The sequence below is a fragment of the Muntiacus reevesi genome, chromosome 16 (genome assembly GCF_963930625.1).
Source record: "Muntiacus reevesi chromosome 16, mMunRee1.1, whole genome shotgun sequence".
NCBI classification, from domain to species: domain Eukaryota; kingdom Metazoa; phylum Chordata; class Mammalia; order Artiodactyla; family Cervidae; genus Muntiacus; species Muntiacus reevesi.
Window position 1 is genome coordinate 21,258,952 of NC_089264.1, and position 23,617 is coordinate 21,282,568.

At 38.5% G+C, this 23,617-nt stretch overlaps 1 long non-coding RNA gene across 1 annotated transcript; it reads left to right on the plus strand.

The window, feature by feature from the left end:
- The first annotated feature begins 78 nt into the window (after window positions 1–78).
- Window positions 79–18,403, plus strand: LOC136147792 (uncharacterized). The gene is made up of 3 exons (XR_010659392.1): window positions 79–262; window positions 9,914–10,037; window positions 13,107–18,403. It is a non-coding gene; the product is annotated as an uncharacterized lncRNA (long non-coding RNA).
- Window positions 18,404–23,617: the final 5,214 nt, after the last annotated feature.

Below are 23,617 nucleotides of genomic sequence, written 5' to 3' on the forward strand. Positions count from 1 at the left end.
GCTCCCTGCGGGGCCCGGGCCGGGGCGGGGCTGGGGGCCTCGGCTCGGAGAGGTGAGCTGCCGGGCGCCGATTGGCCGCGGGCGGGTGACGTGCGCGCCCCGCGGAGGCCGAAGCGGCGCGGGCGGCCTTGGGGCAGCGGGGCCCGCCTCTGAGTCTTGAGGTGGAAGAGGGCCTTCACGGTGGGCTTTTCACGGCCGGAGACTGTGTCCGAGGAGGTCAAGCACGTGAGAATGCCTTGTAACCGGAAGGTGCCTTTCAAAAGTGAGTTTCTCCTGGCGTCGCGCTTTACCTCGGGCCCTCTTGTCTCGGCCTCTTCTTCCCAGCCACGGCGCCAGAATTGCAAAGTCCCCTTAGAGCACCCTTCCCCCGCACCCCCGCGGTGCCTAATTTCGCTCTCTCCCCTCCACAAATCTGGCTTTTTTAAAATAATGAAGATGCCTAAACTCGGCATTGCTCACAGCCTTGCCCTTTGGCTATTTAGTGCCATCCTGCTCCGAGGCCTTGACTCAGACCAGACCCGGTAGAGTCCTTACTTAGATATGTTTTCAGTAGATAATTCTTCTGCAGATCAATTTTTTTTTCCCCCGGTTAACTAAAACTGGGAAAGTGGTAAAAGAATATGAAGATTTAGGGTTTCCTTTATTTGATGTTGCAGGGCTTCTGCTAGAAACTAAAGTATCCTTGGAGATCTTTAATTTTTATTTAGGTTTATTAACACCGAAAAAATAAAGAGCGAAAGGAGAGAGCGTCAGTCCCTTGAAGCACCTTCCTTGACATGACTTTGTTTCATGTTTGTACGGTAAAATATCAGAGGTAAAGCACTTGCTGATTGCATGTTGTGTATTTGTATCTTAATAACCCAGCCTCATTTCCTTTCTGAACCCTGCTTGACCGACAACATAGAAGAACGAACTGCAGAAGGTCCAGTATTTCACCTTGTATGACTTAAAATGTAACAACCAATTGTTAATATGTAAGTTTTTAAAAATTTTTCTCTTGGTATTTCATCCTAAAGTGAAAAGGGGAGGAATTTTTTTAAGCAACTTTTCATTCTCCGGACTGTTGAAATTTAATATTTGTTATCGTCCTTCACTAAAAAAATAATCATCAGTAAGAGAATTAATTGAAATCTAGATAAATCGATTTTCTGTCATTTTACCCTGGTCAAAATTGTCGAAGTAAAATTATAATGGAAATTTCTACCAAGATGTTTAGATACAGATTCATGTTCATGAGCTAGGGTGGTATAGAAGATCATATACAAAGTGATGATTGAAAGGTTGGTGTTTACATTCAGATTCCTTTCAGTTTACTCCTGGAACTTACTTTTGATTTAGTGGAAGAAGGACCCTGGAGCTTGTTTATCCTGAAAATGATTATCTCAACGTCCTTGTCCTTAAGACTGTTCTTTTGGGAGGTGCTTGAGGCAGGGTGGTTTGAGGGAGTGGGGCCATTAGGGGAAGAAAAGCTTAGAGAAGGCCAGTAAATATTCGTTTCTTATTTAGAGGCTTTGTTGTCTTGACTGAAGCAAAGCAAGCTGTGTTGAGTGAGATCCCTAAGGCCTCTAAGAAGTTTTTCTTTAAAGGATTAAAAAGAGATCAAACAAGACCAAAAAAAAAAAAAAAAAAAGAAAAAAAAAAAATGTATAGCTCAGTTTAGAGGTATATAATAAAATGCTCAAGTGCCAAATGACCAATTCAATGTAACCAACACCCAGATCCGCATATGCAGAATACACCAAACATACCATAGAGTCTTTCTATGCCCCTACTAATCACATCCCCTTACCACCACCACCACTATTCTTGCTTTACTTGTTTTTACATCATATAAAAGAAATTACCCTCTATATAATTAAATTATCCTCTATGTAGTTCTTTTTTTTTTTTTCTATGTAGTTCTTTTGTGACTGACTTCTTTGAGCAGTGGATAGCTGTTTTGCTATTTCCAAGTAGAAGAAATTCAGGGAATAGAAGTCTATATGGATGAAGCCTTTTTCTTTTTTTGTCTTAAAATGTCAAGATGTGTAGACATACATTAGCCATTTCTGATGCATTAAATAATTATATACATATATATATAAAATGTATAAAAGGAGGTAGTTCCTAACCCCACCAATTAAAAAACCCTTACTGTGCATTTTAGGGAACATTTTCTTAGATTCCCTTTGCTTTAAATTTTAAGTCCTGTTTTGCTTTATTTTTTAATTTACATTTCATTTCCACCACCCTGTCTTCTTGGCGGAACATAAAGTAGAGGAGCTGAGGGTAATTGTTACACACAGAAGTGGCAGACTTATCTGACTACCTTCTGATGTTGTTAAGTTGCTAAATCACCTCCAACTCTGTGACCCCATGAACTGCAACATACCAGGCTTTCCTGTCCTTCACTATCTCCTGGAGTTTGCTCTAACTCATGTCCATTGAGTCGGTGATGCCATCCAGCCATCTCATCCTCTGTCGCCCCATTCTCCTCCTGCTCTTAATCATTCCCAGTATCATCTTCTGATGTAATACCCCACAAAATGTGGGCTTTTTAAAATTAATTACTTTGGCCATGTCACCTGGCGTGAGGGATCCCCAACCAGAGATGAGACCCACACCCCCTACAGAAACTCGGAGTCTTAACCACTGGACCACCAGGGACATCCCAAAATCTGGTTTTATTATAAGTGTTTATTTCTTATATTTAGACCTCATCTTTAAAAGACTTAATGTTATGATCAGAAAAAGCCAGACAAAATAGTATGTGGATGAGGTTAAAGCAGTTAGTAGTAGTAAGAATTTGAGTGAGCAGACTTCCCTGGTGGTCCAGTGGCTGAGACTCTGTGCCTCCACTGCAGGGCGCATGGGTTCCCTCTCTGGTCGGAACTAGGATCCCTTACGCTGTGCAGCCCCAGGTTGGATGGGGGAATAGTGAGGATTGGTAATCCTTTGCTTGCTTTATGTCTTAGCTAGGCCCAGATTTCTGCTTGCCTTACATGCTGTCCTAGAAACTCATCTAGTTCTGTGAATTCATATATGATAAGTAAGTTGATACAGTCCAAATCTCTATTTCTAGCCCAGATTCTCTAATACTAATCCCAAATGCCTCCTGGACATCTTTGGGCATCTTTGTCCATTTTTCTATTGCTTTGCTCATCTTTTTCATTGGTTTATGTTTTTTGGATAATAATACATTGTAGGATGTATTAGTTGTCATCTTCCAGTTCATGCCTCTTCTCTGGCCTTTGTTATGGTGTATTTTCTTACACTGAAATTTAGTTTGAATGTAATCAGATTTATTCATCTTTTCCTGTATATTTTTTGCTTTGGGTGTCTGATTTAAGAAATCCTCTCCTAAAGAAAAGAAGTCATTTCCTACCTCAGAATCACAAAGATATTCATCTTTTTGCTAAAAATTGTAAACTTTTATTCTTCATATTTTATTGTTTTTTAAATCAACCTACTATTTTTGTGCATATGGTAGAGATCTAATTTATTTATTTTATGTATAAACAACTAATTGTTCTAGCAGCAACTATTAAATAGTGTGACTTTTCTTTTATAGTTTGTAATGTCATTGATTTCAGATCAGGTTTCCACACATCCATGGACTGTTTTTTCTTTTCCATTGGTCAATTTGTATGACCTTTATTATATTACCACACTATCATAATTGCTACAGCTTTATTATAAGTGTTAATACCCAGCAAGATATTAACAATGGTTAATATTTACCTATTTCCTTGGGAATGCCAGATTCTTTGCTGCTGTATATTAATTTCAGAGTCATTTTATTAAGTTTTATGAAAAACTTGAATGTTGCTGGAAATTCACTAGGACCTCAGTTTCTCCTCTGTAATATGCTGATACTAATTATTGTTATGACTAGATTTAATCAATTTTTTTAGTGTGTGTGCTTAATAAATGGTTATTATCAGTATCATCATCATCATCAATGAATGAGCATTTATTCTGGCTTTGCGATCTTAAATTCAGAAATCCTATCTTCTAACCACAACTTGCTATATTTGTTTATGCATTGTCCACTCTGTTACTCCCTCTAACCTTATTCTTTGACTTCTTCAATATATTTAGTGTTGAAACCATTTCCATTTTTCTAGTCTGTCAGTTCATTCCGGGCCTTATTTTTTTTTTCCCCATTCCTTACAAAAGTTGCTCCAAATCTTCACCATTCTATATTATTTACTTATTAAGCCTTCTAAGTTGATACTACCAGTCTTATTTTGTGCTCAGATGTTACCAGAGATTTTTTCCTCACCATCATCTCTGAATGTGGCTATAATTCCCCCTGTACTTAGCATCTTCCCAATCCTTCAGATCTACCAGCTCCCTGTGTTCTAGAACTGATCTTATAAGACCTTGTTCCATCAGTTATCTTCCCTCAAATTTTCATTTTCTTTCTCTCTACTGGTCCTATAAATTGATGATTTCCAGGTTTTCATATTTCACCAATCAATACATTTTTAAATTAAGGAAGTAAACATGGGTTTGCCAACTTTTTATTTTGTCAAGAAAAGATATTTTAAAACAGTATAATAAAGAGAAAAAACTGACTACTGTCTACTACCAGAAAGTAGTACTGCATAATAGTTAAGATCACAAGATTCTGGAGCTAGACTATTTGGACTAGAATTCTGGCTGTGCCAGGGTAGATTATCTAACCTGTAAAATGAAGATAACACTTACCTCTTAAGGTTGTATTGTATGTACTAATTCAGTGAGTTAATATATATGAAGCCATTGAAACAGTACCCGGCACATAGATAGGCACAATAGTGTTAGCATTTATCTTCATCATAGTTACTATGTTTACATCCCCATTAACACACCTTTTTTTCTTGTAGCCTCACCTTGTTTTGCTTTTTACAGCAGCTGCCCTCGGGCCGCGCAGTGTGTATGATGGTGCCGTGTGCCAATGCTAATCACATGTGGCTCTTGTGGGGGGTGGGAAATTAAGATTGCTCTGAGTATGAAATGCTTAAGGGGACCCCATGCTGATTTCTGGAGCTTTTTTCCTGTGTATCTCCCGCCTTTCTCTACTCTATAAAGATAACAAATAGACAAAGAGTAGATTGTTCAAATTTATAGAGAGAGAAAACAGATTTCATGTGATGCATACAGAGATGAATGTGGTAGACTTCTCAATAACAACTCTGGAAGCAAAAGGGTAATGGAAGAAAGCTCCAAAATTCTGAAGGAAAATTACTTATAATTTAGAGTTCTATACAGTCCATGCTGTTACTCAGATACAAGGCTAAAAGAAATTATTTTCAGTTCTAAAAGGTCTCAAATATGCAGTTCACGAATCTTTTCTAAAGAAACTAATGAAGGATGTGTACCACTTACATGACAAAGCAAGAAGAAGTAGGACATGTGATCAAGGAAATAAGCCCAAAGTAAAAGAAAAGTAAAAGGAATTGCAGATTGATAGACTGGAACAGTAAGATGAAATTAATGGTATACCTAATATGTTTGAATAGATTGAGAGGAGCCTTAACCTCCTGGGCTCAAATTAATGATAATTGCATGAACAACTAAGCAAATCTTTTTTGAAAAATTTTTTTTTGAAAAATTATTTAAATCTGTCAGTTTATGTGTTAAAAAAAATTTTAAGGGATAAACAAAACTTTTTTTTAAAAGAGGATTTTTATTTTGGTGTTTGGCGTTTTTATACTTCCCCTTTCTTTTGAGGAACCACATTTTAACTGCCCTGCCTTACCCACAGCGTTAAGAGGAAATGCAGCAAATGGCCATAAAAGCAAAACTAGAGAAACCGAACTGGCATTTTAAAGTTAATAACAAATGGCAAAACTTTAAAAACCACTTTCCGTAATACTTGTGGTGCTTAAACAAGGAATATACACAAGCACCTAATAGAAAATTCCTGGAGTGAACTTGGAAAAAAGGCCTTCTATCCTATAATTCTCTGAGTGTGTACTGAGATGCCACTTTTGCAGGCATTTAGTAGGAAAAGATTATAATTTAAAAGTAAATACTGGAGAAGGAAATGGCAAACCACTCCAGTATTCTTGCCTGGAGAAGTCCATGGACAGAGGAGCCTGGCAGGCTACAACCCATGGGGTCGTAAAGAGTCGGACACAGCTATGACTAATACACACATAGAGATCAAAATAACAGTGGCTTAAATAAAATACATTACTTTGTTTAAAAAAAAAAAAAGATACAAAGTCTATATATGCAGACATAATAAAGAGCTTTATTCTATATAGATCTTTGAAGTTTTTTTAGAAGCCACCTTTCTGCCTTAGAAACTCCATACTTAACTGTAATCTTATTTATTTGGCGGCATCGGGTCTTAGTTGTGGCATGTGCTCCGGCTTCCCTAGTTGCAGCACAAAGGCTTTTCCCTAGCTGTGGCATGCTCCCTGCACTGGAAGCTTGGGGTCTTAACCACTGAACTGCCAGGGAAGTCCCAAGAAATCCACTTTAAATATAAAGACACACACACACACACACAAAAAAAAATAAATAAATATAAAGACACAGACAGGTTAAAGTAAAAGAAAGGAGAAAGATCTACTATGCTACTACTAATCTAATACTGATACTATCTAATACTAATCAAAAGAACACTGTAGCCGCTATATTCAGACAAAACAGGCTTAAAACAAGGAAAACTATCAGCGATAGGAAAGGGCATTACATAAAGAGGTCAGTGCTTCAGAAAGATACGCCAGCCTTTAATGTGCGTATGTCTGACAATAGAGCATTAAAGTGGCTAAGGCAAAACCTGATAGAACTGCAAGGAGAAACAGACAAATGCACTATTACAGCTGGAGACTTCATCACCCCTCCTTTAATAAGTGATAGATCCAGCAGGCAGAAAGTCAGTGAGTATGTATTCAGTAGTTGGACGGTGTAGCACCGTCAGTCAGTTGGATCTAATTGACAGTTATAGAATATTTTACACAGCAGCAGCAGAACACATGTTCTTCTTTAGAAAGATAGACATTTGTCAGTATAAAAAATAACTTATATGCAAAAAGATATAAACATAGTTAAAATTCATAGACATAGACTAAATTTTAAAAAATATATATGATGAGGTTTAACATCTTTAGTATTAAAAGAGCTCTTTAAAATTCACATCAAGGGAACAAGCAATTCTATAGAAAATGGGTGAGCAAAGAATATGAATTCAGCAAGGAATAAATCCACATGTGAAAAGTTGCTCAAAATCAGAAAAAATCAGGATAATGCAAGTAAAAGCAATGAGATGCCAAATTCAGCCCTTTATGACAGATTGGCAAACCATTAGCTAACTAGTTTTATTAGGTGCCTGTTGTGTGACAGGCTCTTGGCTAAGCACAGACCTGCTTTAGTACTTACCAAATCATTGTGAAGCGGATCTTATCCCTGTTCTACAGTTGAGGAAAGGATCAGACAGGTGAGTTGACTAGACAGAAATCACATAGAGGAAACTTGGGAAATACTAGAACTATTTTTCTTTGAGGAGTAATTCATTCAAATGGTAATGTGTGTATGTATGTGTGTGTATCTAGATAGACAGATATTTATGTTTTGAATTGAAGTTTCCCCCCACTTATTTCTCATCCACTCATTTCCTGTGTCAATACTACCTGCCTCCAAAAAAAACACTTTATTAGTTTCTCATGTATTTCCCATAAGCTTTTTTATACAAGTTTATTCTCTCTTTAAAAAAAAAAGAAGAAAGGTTATAATAATGTGCTTTATTTGATAACTCAGTTATTTAAGTAGCTCATATGAAAGTCCTCATCCTTTTAAAAGCTGCATAGTATTCCACTATGAATATATTCCACTACAGGAATGCCAGAATTTATTTTACCAACCCTTTACAATGGATATTTGCTTTGATTTCAGTCTTTTGCTTTTGAAAACAATGTGATAATGGATAATACTGTGTATACTTTTGTCTCACATGTTCAAGATTTAACAGAAATAAGACTGTTCCATTAGAGGGTTTGTATGTATGTGTGATTTTGCTAGATATTGCCAGATTTCCCTGTGTTATGTAAACAAGTAAGAGTGCACCCACAGCATTTTCATTAGAGCATGTTATTGAACTTTTTGGATGTGGGATTGATAAGTGAAAATGTTTAATCTTAGTGTAGTTTTACTGTGCATTTCTCCTATTATGAAATTAAGTGAGAATTTTTTCAGACTGGGCAAATGTTAAGTGACCAATAGCACCTGTTGCCAGTAGGAGGGATCCGAGTGAAAAGTTCTGTTATACAGCGCTGGTATAAATGGGCTTCCCAGGCGGCGCTGTTGTAAAGAATCCGCCTGCCAGTGCAGGGGACAGAAGGATGCCAGTTTGATCCCTGAGTTGGGAAGATGCCCTGGAGGAGGGCACGACAACCAGCTCCAGTATTCTTGCCTGGAGAACCCCCATGGACAGAGGAGCCTGGCGGGTCACAGTCCATAGGGTCACAAGGAGATGGACTTGACTGAAGTGACTTAGCACGCATGCATGCTGATATAAATGTGAACTTTTTCAACCTGTTTGCAAAACAATCTGGCAACCTGTGTTAAAATGTTTTAAACTAGAAATATCTTTTATGCTAGCTATATCTTTCTTGGGAATCTGTCCAATAGGTATAAAATATGTAAGTGAAAGTCGCTCAGAGTCCAACTCTATGACTGCATGGATATATAGTTCATGTATTCTACTGGAATTCTACTGGAGTGAGTAACCGTTCCCTTCTCCAGGGGATCTTCCCAACCCAGGGATCGAACCCATGTCTCCCGCATTGTGGGCGGATTCTTTGCCAGCTGAGCCACCAGGGAAGCCAAGAATACTGAAGTGGGTAGCCTATCCCTTCTGCAGCAGATCTTCCCTACCCATGAATCAAACCAGGGTCTCCTGCATTGCAGGAAGATTCTTTACCAGCTGAGTTACAAGGGAAGCCCTTAAAATATGTAAGGATCTATCTATAAGAATATTCACTGTAGCATCATCCATAGTATCTAAAAACAAGTAGCAAAGTAAAAGCTCATTAATAGGAAAATGGTTGAGTGAATTAGTTTTTGTATCCAACAAAAGGAATAAATTAAAGCAGTATGAGTTAAGATACTACTGCTAAATGAGAAATAAATAGCAAGATGAAGAAGTGTGTACAATGTGATCCCAGTCTATAAAATCAGCAGCAGCAGCACACATAAATGTTTGCATATTTGTGTGTATGTATGTTTACACTCAAAATATATTTGTAGATCTATATATATACACATGTGTATTTGTATATAACTATATGGGGGAAATAATGGAAAATATGTATTACTTGCGATATAGATTTGATTGCTTAAAAGCCAACATAGTAATAACTTAAGATGAAAGTTTATTTTTTTCTCTTGTAACATTTCAGAGATAATCAGTTCACAATTGATACAGCAGCAGCAGGTGTTAGGGATCCACCCTCATTCTAGCTTGTTAATCTGCTATACTCAATATGTGGCTTCTATTTCATGACCTAAGATGGTTGTTTCACCTCCTGCCAAGATATATCTGGGAATGGGAAATGGAAAAACAGTATACCTCTTCTTTTTAAGGGCATGTCACAGAAGTTGCAGCTATCATTTCCTCTTTTGGCAAAAATGTAGTCGCATGGCCAGACCTGCAAGGGAGGCTAGGAAATAGAGTCCTTGCCTATATGGCAAGGTACTAAGTCAAAACCTGGGAGTTGTAATACTAAAAGAAGAGGAAGAAAGGACATTGAGACAGACAGTAGCAATCTCTGCCACATCAGACTAGGCTATCTTCCTGCATTACAAGTCAGCCACAAATTTAATGGCTAAAGTCAATAATGATTTATTATTTCTCACTACTCTGTGTCTTGAGTAGAAAGTTTTTCTGTTTCTTCTGGGCTCATTCACGTGGCTCTCTTCACGTGGTCTTTCATTCCAGACTTATTCACAGCATAGAGGCCCAGGGCAGTGTTCCAGAAGGTGAAAAAGGAAGCTGCACAGCCTCTCTAGGCCTCATCCGCAGAAGTTACACCAAGTCACAGCTACTGCATTCGGTGGTCAAGGTATGTCACAAGGAAGGCTAGCCTAGATTCACGAAGTGGGAAAATAAAAGTGGCAAAGGCACATTGCAAAGAGGCACAGACAAAAGAGGCGTGATACACTGGGAACAGTACTGCAACAATCAAACATATGACATTTTTACACTTACATTTACACTTAAATGTATATGTAAATTTTTGTTTGTCCACATAGTCAAATATAAATAAGTATAGTTAAGCAGATTCATGGTGTGCAGATACAAATATGATCACATCACTCTCTTACTTACTATTGATTGCTTTACAGATTAAAGCCCAAGCCCCTTGGCCTGTACCATTTCTCCCATATTACACTATCTCCCAGGAGATGAAATCAAAACCAAGCAGAAAGATAAGTCATTTCTAGCTGAAGTGATTGGGCTTCAAGTCAGTTGTGGAACTGAACCAGGCCTTGAAGGAAGTGTTTGAATTGATGGAGAGGGGCAAGTAGGCATAACTGGTAGTTCCCAGTCTTATTAGGACTACCCTTTTAAAAAACTGAAATACAGCATACTGCAGAAATAAGTGCAGTATCTATCATAAGTAAAAATATCCCTCCATCCACCACCCAGGGAATAGAATATTACAAGTTACATAGAAACCTCTTATGTGACATCCCAGTAATTATACTGCCCAACCTCCCCAGATGTAACCACTCATCCTAACGTATAACCATAGATTCGTTTTGAATCATACATGAATGAAATTATATGTGTATTTCGCCATTATATTTGTAAGGTTTATCTAAGTTGTTTGTAGAAGTAGTTTGTTCATGTTCATTGTTATATTCCATTTGTGGATAAGCTGTCTCTGTCCATTCTGTTGTAGCTATTTGAGCTGTTTCTACTTTGGGGCTGTTTGTGTGTGCGTGAGTGCTAAGTTGCTTCAGTTATGACCGACTCTGTGCGACCCTATGGACAGTGGGCAGATAAAGTAGATTTGTAGTACCAATTAAATGCTCAGTTCTTCCAGTTTTCTTACACTAAGGTTAGCATTGATGAGGAAGGAGTGGAGCCTTGAGACATCAAATGGGGATAGTTGGGCAGACAAGAATGAAGCTTTGGGGCAGCTCTCTCATAAGTTGATTCCTACTGTCCTCAGAATTTACCCTCCTCACCTCCGAGTTCCTCCAGGCAAATCCCGACATAGCATCCTCATCAGAGGAGTATGCAGCTTGCTCTGGCAAATGATAGCCTACACAAAGATCTTGCTGTTTTGACCAGTGAGAACCTGAGGAGTTAAATTTGAAGCATCTCATCCAAGACACAGACTTGGTGCTTCTTGATGGGGAGAGATTTGGTCCCTTCAAGGAAGAACCCTGCAGTGCAGCCACAGCGGTATGACCATTGATCTTCTCCAGACCCAGTGATTCCCAGGCTTGTCTGGACATAAGAACACCTTAGAATTCTAAAGCCAAGGATATACCCCAGGCCAGTTAACTCATAATTTTTGGGAGTGAGAGACAGGCCTTTTTTGTATTTTTTAAGCTCCCCCCAGTAATTCCATTGAGCAAATTAGGGAATCATTGCCCTAATCCTTCTCCAGTGGCTATTTATTGGTTAGAATAGGGGCCCCCAAGAAAGTCGAGTGACACATGGAGTCCTGGTCTGAGTCTGGCTAACAGCCCAGAGAGACCCATAGTGGTTACTTCTCCAACCCCAGACATGTGGTAAGAATAAATACATTTTAATAACTGAAACAATCTTCATTTTCCTTTCCCGACCAATGGAGTGAGTGTTGTTATTGTAGGTAGGACTAGATAGACCTTCAGAACTGATTGTTACCACTCCCTCTCAAGACAGTAAAGGAAAAGCAGTACAGAAGTTAGTGCCCCTGTGCTGGCATGGCAGCTGGTACCGTATTCCCATTTAAATTCCCTGTGTGATCACCCGGAGAAGGCAATGGCACCCTACTCCAGTACTCTTGCCTGGAAAATCCCATGGACGGAGGAGCCTGGTAGGCTGCATGCAGTCCATGGGGTTGCTAAGAGTCAGATGTGACTGAGTGACTTCACTTTGACTTTTCACTTTCATGGATTGGAGAAGGAAATGGCAACCCACTCCAGTATTCTTGCCTGGAGAATCCCAGGGACAGGGGAGCCTGGTGGGCTGCTGTCTATGGGGTCGCACAGAGTCAGACATGACTGAAGCGACTTATCAGCAGCAGCAGTAGTGTGATCACTAGATGGATCATGGAGATGACAGTGTAAAAACCAGATGGGTAGTGAAAGGTTACAGTGGATTATTGCAGAGCTTAATCAGGTGTGGGGTGGGGATGGGGGACAACTGCAGTTGTTCCAGCTGTGGTATCTTCATTGGGAGAAATTAATATAGACTTTGACATGATACATAGGTATTGATCTGGAAATGTGCTCTGCCCCCCACTCCCACCTCCTTTCTAGTCAGTAAAGAAAATCAAAAGCATATTGCACTTAAATGACAGGGACAACAGTCAACTCTAACTGTCTTGTCTCAGGGCTGTGTCAACATCCCTGTTGTTTCTGTGGTATAAAGGGACCTTGATCATATCACTGTGCTATAAAATATCATACTAGTTTATTAGAGCAATTAAATTATGTTAAATGAACCTAATGAGAAAGGAGTAGCAAGCATTCTGCATGATCTGATAAGACATACGCCTGCCAGAAGATGCAGCGATAAACCCAGGACTGCTCCAAGTTTCTAGGGTTGCAATGGCCGGAGACATGTTTGAATATCCATTCAAATAAGTGATGAGTAGTTGTGTTTCCTACCACTACAACAAAGAGAAAGGGGAAAAGGTGTAGCAGACTTTTTGGGGTTCTGGAGGCAACAAAATAAAGCACATTTGGGTGACCTGCTCTAACCTCTTTTCTGGGTAACCGTAAGACTGCAAGTTTTGAGGGGGGGCCTTGTGATTAGGCAGGTTCAATGGTACTGGAAGTTCACATGGTAAGAGATATTAAATGAAGACTTAGGTAAGTTCCCATAGGGGAATTACAACACAGACCCTTTGGTTTGGGAATAAGAACATATCTTCCTCCGCCAACAACATTTTGTTTTGTTTCTTTGAAAGGCAGCTCCAGATTTGCTCCTGCTACCTGGTAGGATGGAACACCTGACCATGGGACATGAAGTGACCGCATGAATAATCAAACCACCCGCCGTGAACTGACGTTACCTGATTCACAAGACCATACAGCTGGATGAGCACAGAGCGGTCCACTCCCTGTTAGACTGGAGCTGGCTACGGCTGAACTAAAGGAGCGGGTGACTCAGACTCCGGTAGTCCTGGCCCTGCCCCTTCAGTGTTTCTCCCCCAGCCCGTATAAACTGGCTTCAGGAGGAGTTCCTTCTGACCAGTTAAGGAAGAGAAAAAAGTGTGGGTCCTATTCATTCTTGAAAGGATCTGCCGTGAGCTGGCCACAGGTGGATGTGAATGGTCAGTAAACCACCACTCATTAGCGGCACTAACACATACTGCAAAGGGAAATCTTCCCGTAGGGAATAACGTTAGGAGATACGGCCTGAGGTCAGGGTATGTACTGGTTCATTGTCACTGGCTTATGAGTTGACAGGCTAACGAGAACTTAGAAAAAATTGGAAAACTGGCCAGTTATGATACAATAACCTGGAAATTAGGGATGCTGGCCTAAACAATGAAGTACATGCTTAGAATCCATAATCAGTATATGGTGCTACCTTCCCCAGAAGGTGTATAGCGTGGACATGAGAGTAGTCCTTCTATTTTTCAGAATGACTAATTTTGTAAAAAAATTCAGGTGGCATGTTTTCCAAATTTGGTGGAAAGCATAGAACTATAAATTAATGGAAGCATAACATGTATAGAAAAACACAAATAGAGTTGTTTAGCATGACATCACAAAATGAAGGTAACTATAGTCATCACCCACATCAATAACTATGTCCCTTCTTAGTCATTACTCTTCATCCTTCCCAAGGGTAATCACCATCCTGAATTCTAATACCAAAGATTAGGTTTGATAGTGGTTAACCTTTATATAAATTTAATACATAATGTATCTTTAGTTTCTGGCTTCTATCTAACTTTGTAAGATTTATCCATGTTGTTACCTGGAGCAGGTAACATTCATTCATTCATTTTCATTGCTATACCGCATTCGGTATTCTACTTTACACTACTTTTATTTATCCATTGTATTGTTGATAGACATTAGAGATGTTTCCATTCTTTGGCTGTTAGGAGAGCTTCTGTGAACATTGTTGTGTATGTCTTTTGGTGTACACACGTGCGCATCTGTGTTGCATTCTCTCATTATGCCTAGTAAACCACTTGAGGAATTTTTTGGTCTGTGAAGCATCAGTCTTAGTGGCTTTGGAGGTTTTAGTACTCAAGGGAGGAATGATTTCTAGGAAACACGGTTTCAATGAATTGGAAGTGGACATGGCTTGCCGGCAGGATTTTTTCCTATCGTTAACCACTGGGGGGCGGGGGGAGCACTACTGACAAACAAAGGAGAAAGATTCCTTTTAAAACGGGGAACTTCAGTTGCTGTTGCACAGTGGAGTAAGACTTAAATGGAATGTATGATATTCACCAGTATTCTCTTGGCCAACAGTCAATGAAAAAACTAGGGTAACCCAAAAAGGACTTCCACTTGGTTTCATCTTGTAAGAGTGAGTATTTGGATCACCCACCCTGGCTCAGACGGTAAAGCGTCTGCCTGCAATGCAGGAGACCCGGGTTTGATCCCTGGGTTGGGAAGATCCCCTGGAGAAGGAAATGGCAACCCACTCCAGTATTCTTGCCTGGAAAATTCCATGGATGGAGGAGCCTGGTGGGCTACAGTCCATGGGGTCGCAAAGAGTTGGACATAACTGAGCGAGTTCACTTTTACCTGGTCAAGAATTCCATTCAGCTCCACTCCTTGCAAGCAAGGAGTGAGAGAGACCTAGATGGGTGGTGATAGAAAGCAGCTATGCTCATGAACCTAGTCTTTATGACTAGCTGAAACACTGGTTTTATGAAACTATGTTTTGTGACTTATTTCTTTTCTCCCTTACCATATATGAAGAAGTCTGGGGTGGATAATGTTTTTGGCTTTAGATGAGAGTGTGACTGAATTGATACCACCCCATGATGAGCAGCTGATAGAAGGAGAGTGTATGGTGGAAAAGAGTTGAGATAAGTGCTTATATTCCCCCTGGCTCCCTCCATTAGAGGTTTCCCTGAACTGAATGTGTACCTTGACCAAAGATCATTGCCTCTCTCACGATGAATTCTTGACAGTTCTCTCTCCCTTATGACTTTGGTTAATTCCTTCTGTCTCTTGGAGCTTAAGAGAGGTACAGTTCCCCTGTTGTTAGCCCTGGATTACAGAACTATCTTTGTAATTCTCTTATACCCTATACACACATTTGTAATTAGTCCCTCTGTTTAAAACAAACAATCCTGAGGGTGTCACTTGTTTCCTCTTAGGGCTCTTGACACGTGAGCTTTATATCTCTTGTACTGTTTCTTGGATATTAGCGTAGCTGCAGCCTTTCTTTTAGTTTTTGCATCTCTCTTCACTTTAAACTTTTCTGTATTATAATGTTTACCTCTTGAAAACAGGTTAAAGGTGTATCTTTATAAATCCAAGGCAGCAGTCTTATCTTTTAATTGGGATAGTCAATTTAAGTTTAATGTTATTACTGATATATGGGGCTTTAAAGCTGCTATCCTACTGTTTCTTGTCTCCCCTGCTCTTCACTCTTTTTTCTCTACTTTGTTCATCCTTTGTGATACGTCAGGTTTATTTATTCCCCTTTTCCTTTTAGTTATATGTCTTTTTGTTGTTGTTGTTGTTTAGTCACTACGTCATGTCTGACTCTTTTGTGGCCCCATGGACTATAATCCACCAGGCTCTTCTGTCCATGGGATTTCCCAAGCAAGAATACTGGAGTGGGTTGCCATTTCCTTCCAGGGGATCTTCCTGACCCAGGGATCAAACCTGCATCTCCTACACTGGCAGACAGGTTCTTTACCGCTCCATCACCAAGGAGGCCTGCATGTCTTTTTATTATTGTTTAGTTGCTCTAGAAATTAGAATGTGCATCCTTGACATCTAAAAGTCTAGTGTAGGGGCTTCTCTGGTAGTCCAGGGGTACAGATGTCAGTGCTGTAACGGATCAATGAAACAGCACTTACCAATGCTGATCCTGGTACAGGATCAGTGCTGGGGACCCAGGTTTGATGCCTGGTCAGGGAACTAGATCCCACTTGCAAAATTAGGAGTTTGCATGCTGATACAGAATTCACATGCCGCAACTAAGACCCAGCGCAGCCAAACAAATAAAAAATAATAATAATTTTTAAAAAGTCTAGTATACGTTAGTACTTTATCAACTTCCTGGACAATGTGAATACCCTTGACCACTTTATCCCCTCTTCTCAATTTATGTGTTGTTAATGTTAAAATCTGTATGTTTTTAAACACCACAGTAAGTCAGCATTATTTTGTAAAGTAATTATTTGTTGGGATTTACCCATTTATTTTCTTTACTGTTCTTCATCCCTTTGAAAATCTAAGAATTTCCATCTGGGAACATTTCTCTCTACTCAAAGGTTACTTTTCCCTCCAAGGCCGAGGTGAAGAAAGTGAAAGTCAGTCAGTTGTGTCAGATTCTTTGCGACCCCATACAGTCCATGGAATTCTCCAGGCCAGAATACTGGAGTGGGTAGCTGCTCCCTTCTCCAGGCGATCTTCCTAACCCAGGGATTGAACCCAGGTCTGCTGCAATGCAGATGCTTTAGCTGAGCCATCAGAGAAGCCCAATTTTCAGTTTGTTAGTTTGAAAATACCTTTATATTGTCTTAGCTTTTGAAAGTTATATTATCTGAATATGATTGTTTTCTTTTAATACTCTAAAGATAGCATCATTTGGTTGCAAAGGAGCTTACTGTCATTCATTTGATAGAATAATTTTCTTGCCTACAGATGCTCAACGTTTCCCTCTTTGAATATCAGCAGTTAGCATTTTTCACTCTTAGCATAGTTAGCATAGTTCACTTTTAATATGAAGTGCTTAGGTGTTATTTTCTTTGCCTTTTCCTTAAAGGTTTATAATGCTTCTTGAATCTAAAGCATGATGCTTTTTGTTTATTTGAGACATCTCTTTCAGTATTACTTTGTTACAGTCTCTCATGCTTCTTCTGGGTTTTAATTATATACCTATATTGGACTTTTTTTTTACTCTGTATCTCCTATCTTTTAAATTTTTTCCATTTTTCATCTTTTAGTCTTTTTGTTAATCTGTCCACAATTTCTTCTGAATTTTCTTCCAGTTCCCTAATTTTGTCTTCAACTCTATATAATTGGCTATTAAATCCATTCACTGGATTTTTGTTGTATCTTTCAATAATAGAATTCCATTTGGCTGTGTTTCCATTCTCCACATTCTTACTCATATTCTAAGTTCCTGAACAGATTAATCATAGTAATTTGGGGAATTTGGGGGAGAGCTATGCTACATATCTTGTGGGTCTTAGTTCTCCCCAACCAGGGATTGAACCTGGGCCACCTCAGTAAAAGCACTGAGTCCTATCCAGTGGACCACCAGGGAAGTCCGTAATTACATTGTTTTCATAATCCCCGTGAGTCCTGTTTCTATGGTTGCTTCTCTATCCTGTCATGTCATCTCATATACCTGATTATTGTTTTATGTGTGCTAGATATTATATGTAAACAATTGTAGAGATATTTTGAGGCTTGGGATAGCATGACTTTCTTTTAGAGAGGATTTTTTTACTTCTATTAAGTAGCGAGGGCCTTTAGCATCCTCAGATCACTGCAATCCAGTTGAGAACAGAGATGATTCAGTTCCAATCTATTTTCGGCTCACTCTGACTTCTAGGGTACAGCACGTTAGAATTTCAACAGAAAGACTGAGGTCCTTATCTCTTTTTTGGTGAGCCCAACTCCAGTTTTTCTCCTCTTCTACCCCCACCTAGGTCTGTGAACTTGCAAAAGGCTTTGTTCTTAGTTGCTTCTGGAAGAGACAGATGCCTCCAGCAGAGAGGCTGTAAGCGCCTCTCCAACCTGTCTGCCTCTATTAGGTCTTAGCCGTGAAATCCTCACTTTTGAGAGTTCCAGTGCCTTCAAACAGATACATTTCTTTGTTTTGTCTCAACTTTCCTAGTTCTCAACAGAAACATGATCAAAACCATAGTCCTTCATTACCAGAAGTGGAACTGCAGCGGTCTTATTTTTTTTTTTAATTGTGGTATAGGTGATGCACAATATTGTATCAGTTTCAGATATACAACACAGTGATTCACAATTTTTACAGGTTATAGTCAATTTATAGTTATCATAAATAAAATAACTATATTCCCTGTGCTGTACAATACATCCTTGTAGCTGATTTATTTTATGCCTAGTTGTTTGTATCGCTTGACCCTCTGCTCCTATTTTGCCCCTTCCCCCACCCCTGTCCCCTCTGGTAACCACTAGTTTGTTCTTTGTACCTGTGAGTCTGTTTCTTTTCTGTTACATTCACTAGTTTATTTTTTATATTCAACATATAAGTGAGATCATACAGTATTTGTCTCTGACCTATTTCACTGAGCATAGTACCCTCCAAGTCCAACCGTGTTGTTTGCAAATGGCATGATTTCATTCTTTTTATGGATGAATAGTATTCCAATGTATATATATATATCACATCTTCTTTAACCATTCATTCACTGATGGACACTTCAGTTGCGAAAACTTTTTTTTTAATGTCAAAAATTTTACTGGTGCTCCCTGCCCCCTCTCCATCAAAACACACAAGGTAGTAGTTATACATATACTTAGTCTATAAACTATATATAAATACATATATATATGATAAATGTTCAGGTCCCTGCAATAATTGTTATTCAGGGATATGTAACTCACTGCTAAAAGCAAAGGCAGTCTCAGGAAAGTTAAAGGTTATGTTCAAAGGAACAAGAGAAGCCCAGTGTGATTAGAGGTTTCACGTATGAAACAGATACAAGATTCTGATCTATATTGTCTGTATAATAGGAAATCATTGGCAGCTTCTTTATTGTCTTTCAATAAAAGCTGTGTTTGATACTGATACGCAACATACAGGTAAGAGTAAAGGCAGAGAAAATCACTAGAAATCTAGAGTAATGGATCAAATATGAGTTAATGGGAGGCCCCATAGTGTAATGAAAAGAATGTTGACATGAGGATCATAGGACTTGTAATTACTGGTCCTGTCAACTTAGGCAAGTAATTTAACTTCTTACTCTGCTTCCTGTTTACATGCCAGTCAGCTTGTAGGCCCTTCAACAGAATGATGAAATGTTTATAACTTCTGCGTTACTCACAGAGTGGTTATGCAAATATAATGATGAAAATATTTTAAAATGTATATTAAAATGTATGCATTTGGAGGCCCAACACAGAGACTGATAAAAGGAAGATAAAAGAAAAAAAGTTACTCCAGTACTGAATCTTGGAGACTAGAAAATACATTCATCTAAATAAGTCAATTAGAAGAGGAGCTGATTTTGGAAATCAGGAAAAGGGTTAGTGAAAAAATAGTGGTTTACTTAATTTTAATTGTGGAAATGTTCAGCAGGTAGTTGTTGATTACATTTACTAGTTTCACATATTATTAGTTATTTTTCATGTGAGATCATTTCATTCAGTCTCCTTCATAAATTTTTAAGTTCCTAGAGAGAGAGAGAAGTTATTTCCCTGGGAATTTGTATTCCTTTTCATTTTTAACTTCAAAAAAAGTTTGTACTTACCAATTAATTTGATAAAGTTTGATTTATTTTGTCCAGTTCATTGGTAAAGTGATTATATAGGGCATTGACTGGTTTGAAGATTGTTTGGTCCTTTCAGTTTAATACCAGACTGTTACTGTTTATGTACATCACTCTACAAAGTTGTCATGCTAGTACCTTACCATAATCCAGGCAAACATTTTCTTTAACCTCTATTTGAATTCCATGTGAGACATAAACATATCTTATTGGAAGTCATATGTATATGTTTCTTTTATATTTGAAATGTACACGCTTTTCATTTGGATCCTGAAATTTACGATGCTTTCTGTTCCTTCTGAAATCCTTCGTTTCTCTTCATACTTTTTTTAAGTTGGGGTACAGCTGATGTATAATGTGTTAGTTTCAGTGGTACAGCAAAGTGAGTCAGTTATATATATACATAAATTCACTGTTCTTTAGACTCTTCTCCCGTATGTAGGCCGTTACTCAGCACTGAGCTCCCTGGGCTGTACAGTAGGCCCTTATCGTTGCCTGTGTTATGCATCCATGTCATATGCATACGTGCCAAGTTGTTTCACTCATGTATAACTCTGTGCGACCCTGTGGACTGCAGCCCGCCAGGCTCCTCTGTCCATGGGATTCTCCAGGCAAGAGTACTGGGGTGGGTTGCCATGCCCTCCTCCAGGGGATCTTCCAACCCAGGGATGGAATCTGCATCTGTCTCCTGCACTGCCAGGCGTGTTCTTTATCACTGGCACCATCTTGGAAGCCCATTTTATACATAGTATAATGTGTATATGTTAATCAATTTCTCCCTGTAGAACTTTAAAACAATAAATTGTAATGAACACCCAACTGTATCAGTCACTTATCTTTTGTGCTTTAAGAATTTGCCTCTCCTGCCGAGTTTGACATCTCTAGACTGGTGTACTGTGTTACCAAATCTGTAACTAAATTTCTGATGGCATCCAGAATCTTGGTTAAGTTTAGACTTCCTCTTGTATCATGGTTTGCTCCTTCTCATTTTAGTCTAGTTTCCTCTATTCCTACATGAATAGAAATTTGGTAATATAGAGCTGTTTATCTTTCCTATTTTTTGCCCATTATAATTTTCTGTATTTAACATCTTTTGTAGTATTCTTCTACAAAATATATTTTATGTATTTTTTTATTTCAGATCACGAAAATAATCCATTAGCACCCTTCCTTACCCATTACTCAGACTTTGGCATTCTCAACCTTAGGGAACTTGGAAGTAAGAAAAAAACTGAGCAGCAAGGAAAATAGGTGTTGTAAGCTTTGTTCTGTAACAAAAATATTGATCTGTTCTTGAGGAATTGTTTCACAAAGGTGAATTCTCCATGTAACTGAAGCTTCATTATTCATCATGTACAGAAAGTTAGTGTAGTTTGAAGGGTCTTTACCAGTATGCTGTAAGTTTAACAACTAGGCTCTCCAGGGTTAAAAAAAAAGTTCTGATTGTGATGTCTGCTAATTCCAGTGGGGTTAAATACTTCCACTGTGACTCTACTTCAAGCTAACACAGGACATCACTGAACACAGAGGTGGAAAGAGGTGTAGACTATCAGATTATAAGATTTCCCTCATGTGCACACAACAGACATAATCATAAAAACATGGGCAATAATGAAATAGTAAAATAACTATGAAAATGAGCTTTGAGTATTATTCAGTAATATTGGATATTACTATAACTTTCAGTTTATATAATTAATTTCTGATAATGGCTGTGTTTAAATTCTGAAAAATTCTTAAAACTTTTATTTTTATTTTGTAAATTCATTTATTTTTAAACTGAAGGATAATTACTTTACAGTATTATGTTGGTTTCTACCAGACATCAGCATGAATCGGCCATAGGTTTTAAAACTTAAAATCCGCACTCATAAGGCAGCGTCAGCCAGCTCTAGCATACTGTTGTCTGTGCTCTTAAAGAAGGGACAAGGACTGACCAATATGAGTTAAGTGGTTCTGCTAGCTAAAGCTAAAACAGATTTAATACTCAGATTTATACAGTGAACCCTTAAATTCCACCATCACACAAAGTCCTTGATAAAAATGTCTTTTTCATTTTCTTCCATGTATATGCTACCTTGTTATACCTTGGTTATTACTTCCTAAAATCTTGGCTGCTGTAAATGTTTAATCTCTGTTTCCTGTAAATAAATACTGACTAAAGGAACCCAACAAGCAGTGGGCAAAAAAATGCAAATAGACATTTCTTCAGAGAAGGTATATGGATGGCAGAGCAGCACATGAAAGGATGCTGGACATCATCGTCACCAGGGAAATGCAGATTAAAAGGACAATGAGATGCCACTACATACCCATTAGAGTGATTAAGATTAAAGACAAATCATAAGAATTCAGGAGGAATTGGAACTCTCATACACAGCAGGAAGGAATGTAAAAAGGAATAGTCACCTGAGAAAGTGTGGCAGATTCTTAAAAAGTTAAACATGCCTACCATATGATCCAGTGATTCCACTTCTAGCTATTTACTCAAGAGAAATGAAAGCACATGTCCATATGAACAGTCATACAAGAATGTTCATAGCAGCTGTATTTGTAATAGACAAAAACTGGAAACAACCCAGATGTCCACAGGAGAATGGGTAAAATAATCGTGGCACATCCATAAAATGGAATATGACTCAGCAACTTTTAAAAAACTATCAAGAGACACAACATAAATAAATCTCAAAACAATTATGCCAGTGTAAAAAGCCAGAGAAGAAAATAGGGCATACTCTATGACTCTATTTAAATAAAATTCTAGAAAATACTAATCAGCAGTGGCAGAAAACAGACCAGGGGTTTCCTGTGGATGAGGGATGGGAAGAACAAGAGAGTGAGTTTACACAGGAGTGCAAGGACACACGCTCATCATTTTGACTTTGGTGATAATTTCACAGGTGTATACATAGGTCAGCTTTCGAACTGCATACTTTATATGCAGTTTAGTTTGTATCAACTATATTTCAATAAAGCTATTAAAAAGCACAATCTACTCTCATATGACCAGGAGAGATGAGCAAAACAAAGGAAACTGCTTTGTTCTGCATAACTTAGTTACATCTTTCATGGTAAAAATGTATAGGTCCTTTGGGCAGCCCTAAGCATATTGCTGTTGTCTTTATCACATGCTGTTAGGCCAGATTCTCTTCATCTGAGTGCCTGTCTTTACATTTATCTCTAGTAAACTTCATATTGTTTTTGTTGTTTAGTTGCTAAGTCGTGTCCGACTTTTGTGACCCATGGACTGTGTAACCTGCCAGGCTCCTCTGTTCATGGAACTTCCCAGGCAAAAATACTGGAGTGGGTTGACATTTCCTTATCCAGGGGATCTTCCCAATCCAGGTATCAAACCCATGTCTCCTGCATTATTTGTTTTACATGTGACTGTTATTCTTATAATGAGGCTTCAGTATTAATATTCATTAGATCTTTGGTTTTTCAGACCATGTTTAATGAGCACTAGGGAAACCCACAGAACCATCTGAGGTATCCTGAGTGGAAATGGGGAGTGAAGATGGAAAGTGATAATCTGAATGGACAAGGCTTCAGATTTCAACCCAGGCACCTTCTTAGTTTTACAGACTTAAGCACTACTGGGGAGGAAAAATAAAATATGAAAACGACATAAATTTTACCACAAGCCAAGGTCAGAGCTTGATGCATAGTAGATGTTCAGTAAGTATCCACTAAATGAATTTTGATTAAATGTAAACTGCCTCTAACTCCTTTCTACACATCCTCTTTCTCAATTTGGCATAAAAAGTTTTCTGTCATTTGAGTTTCTTGAGATGGGA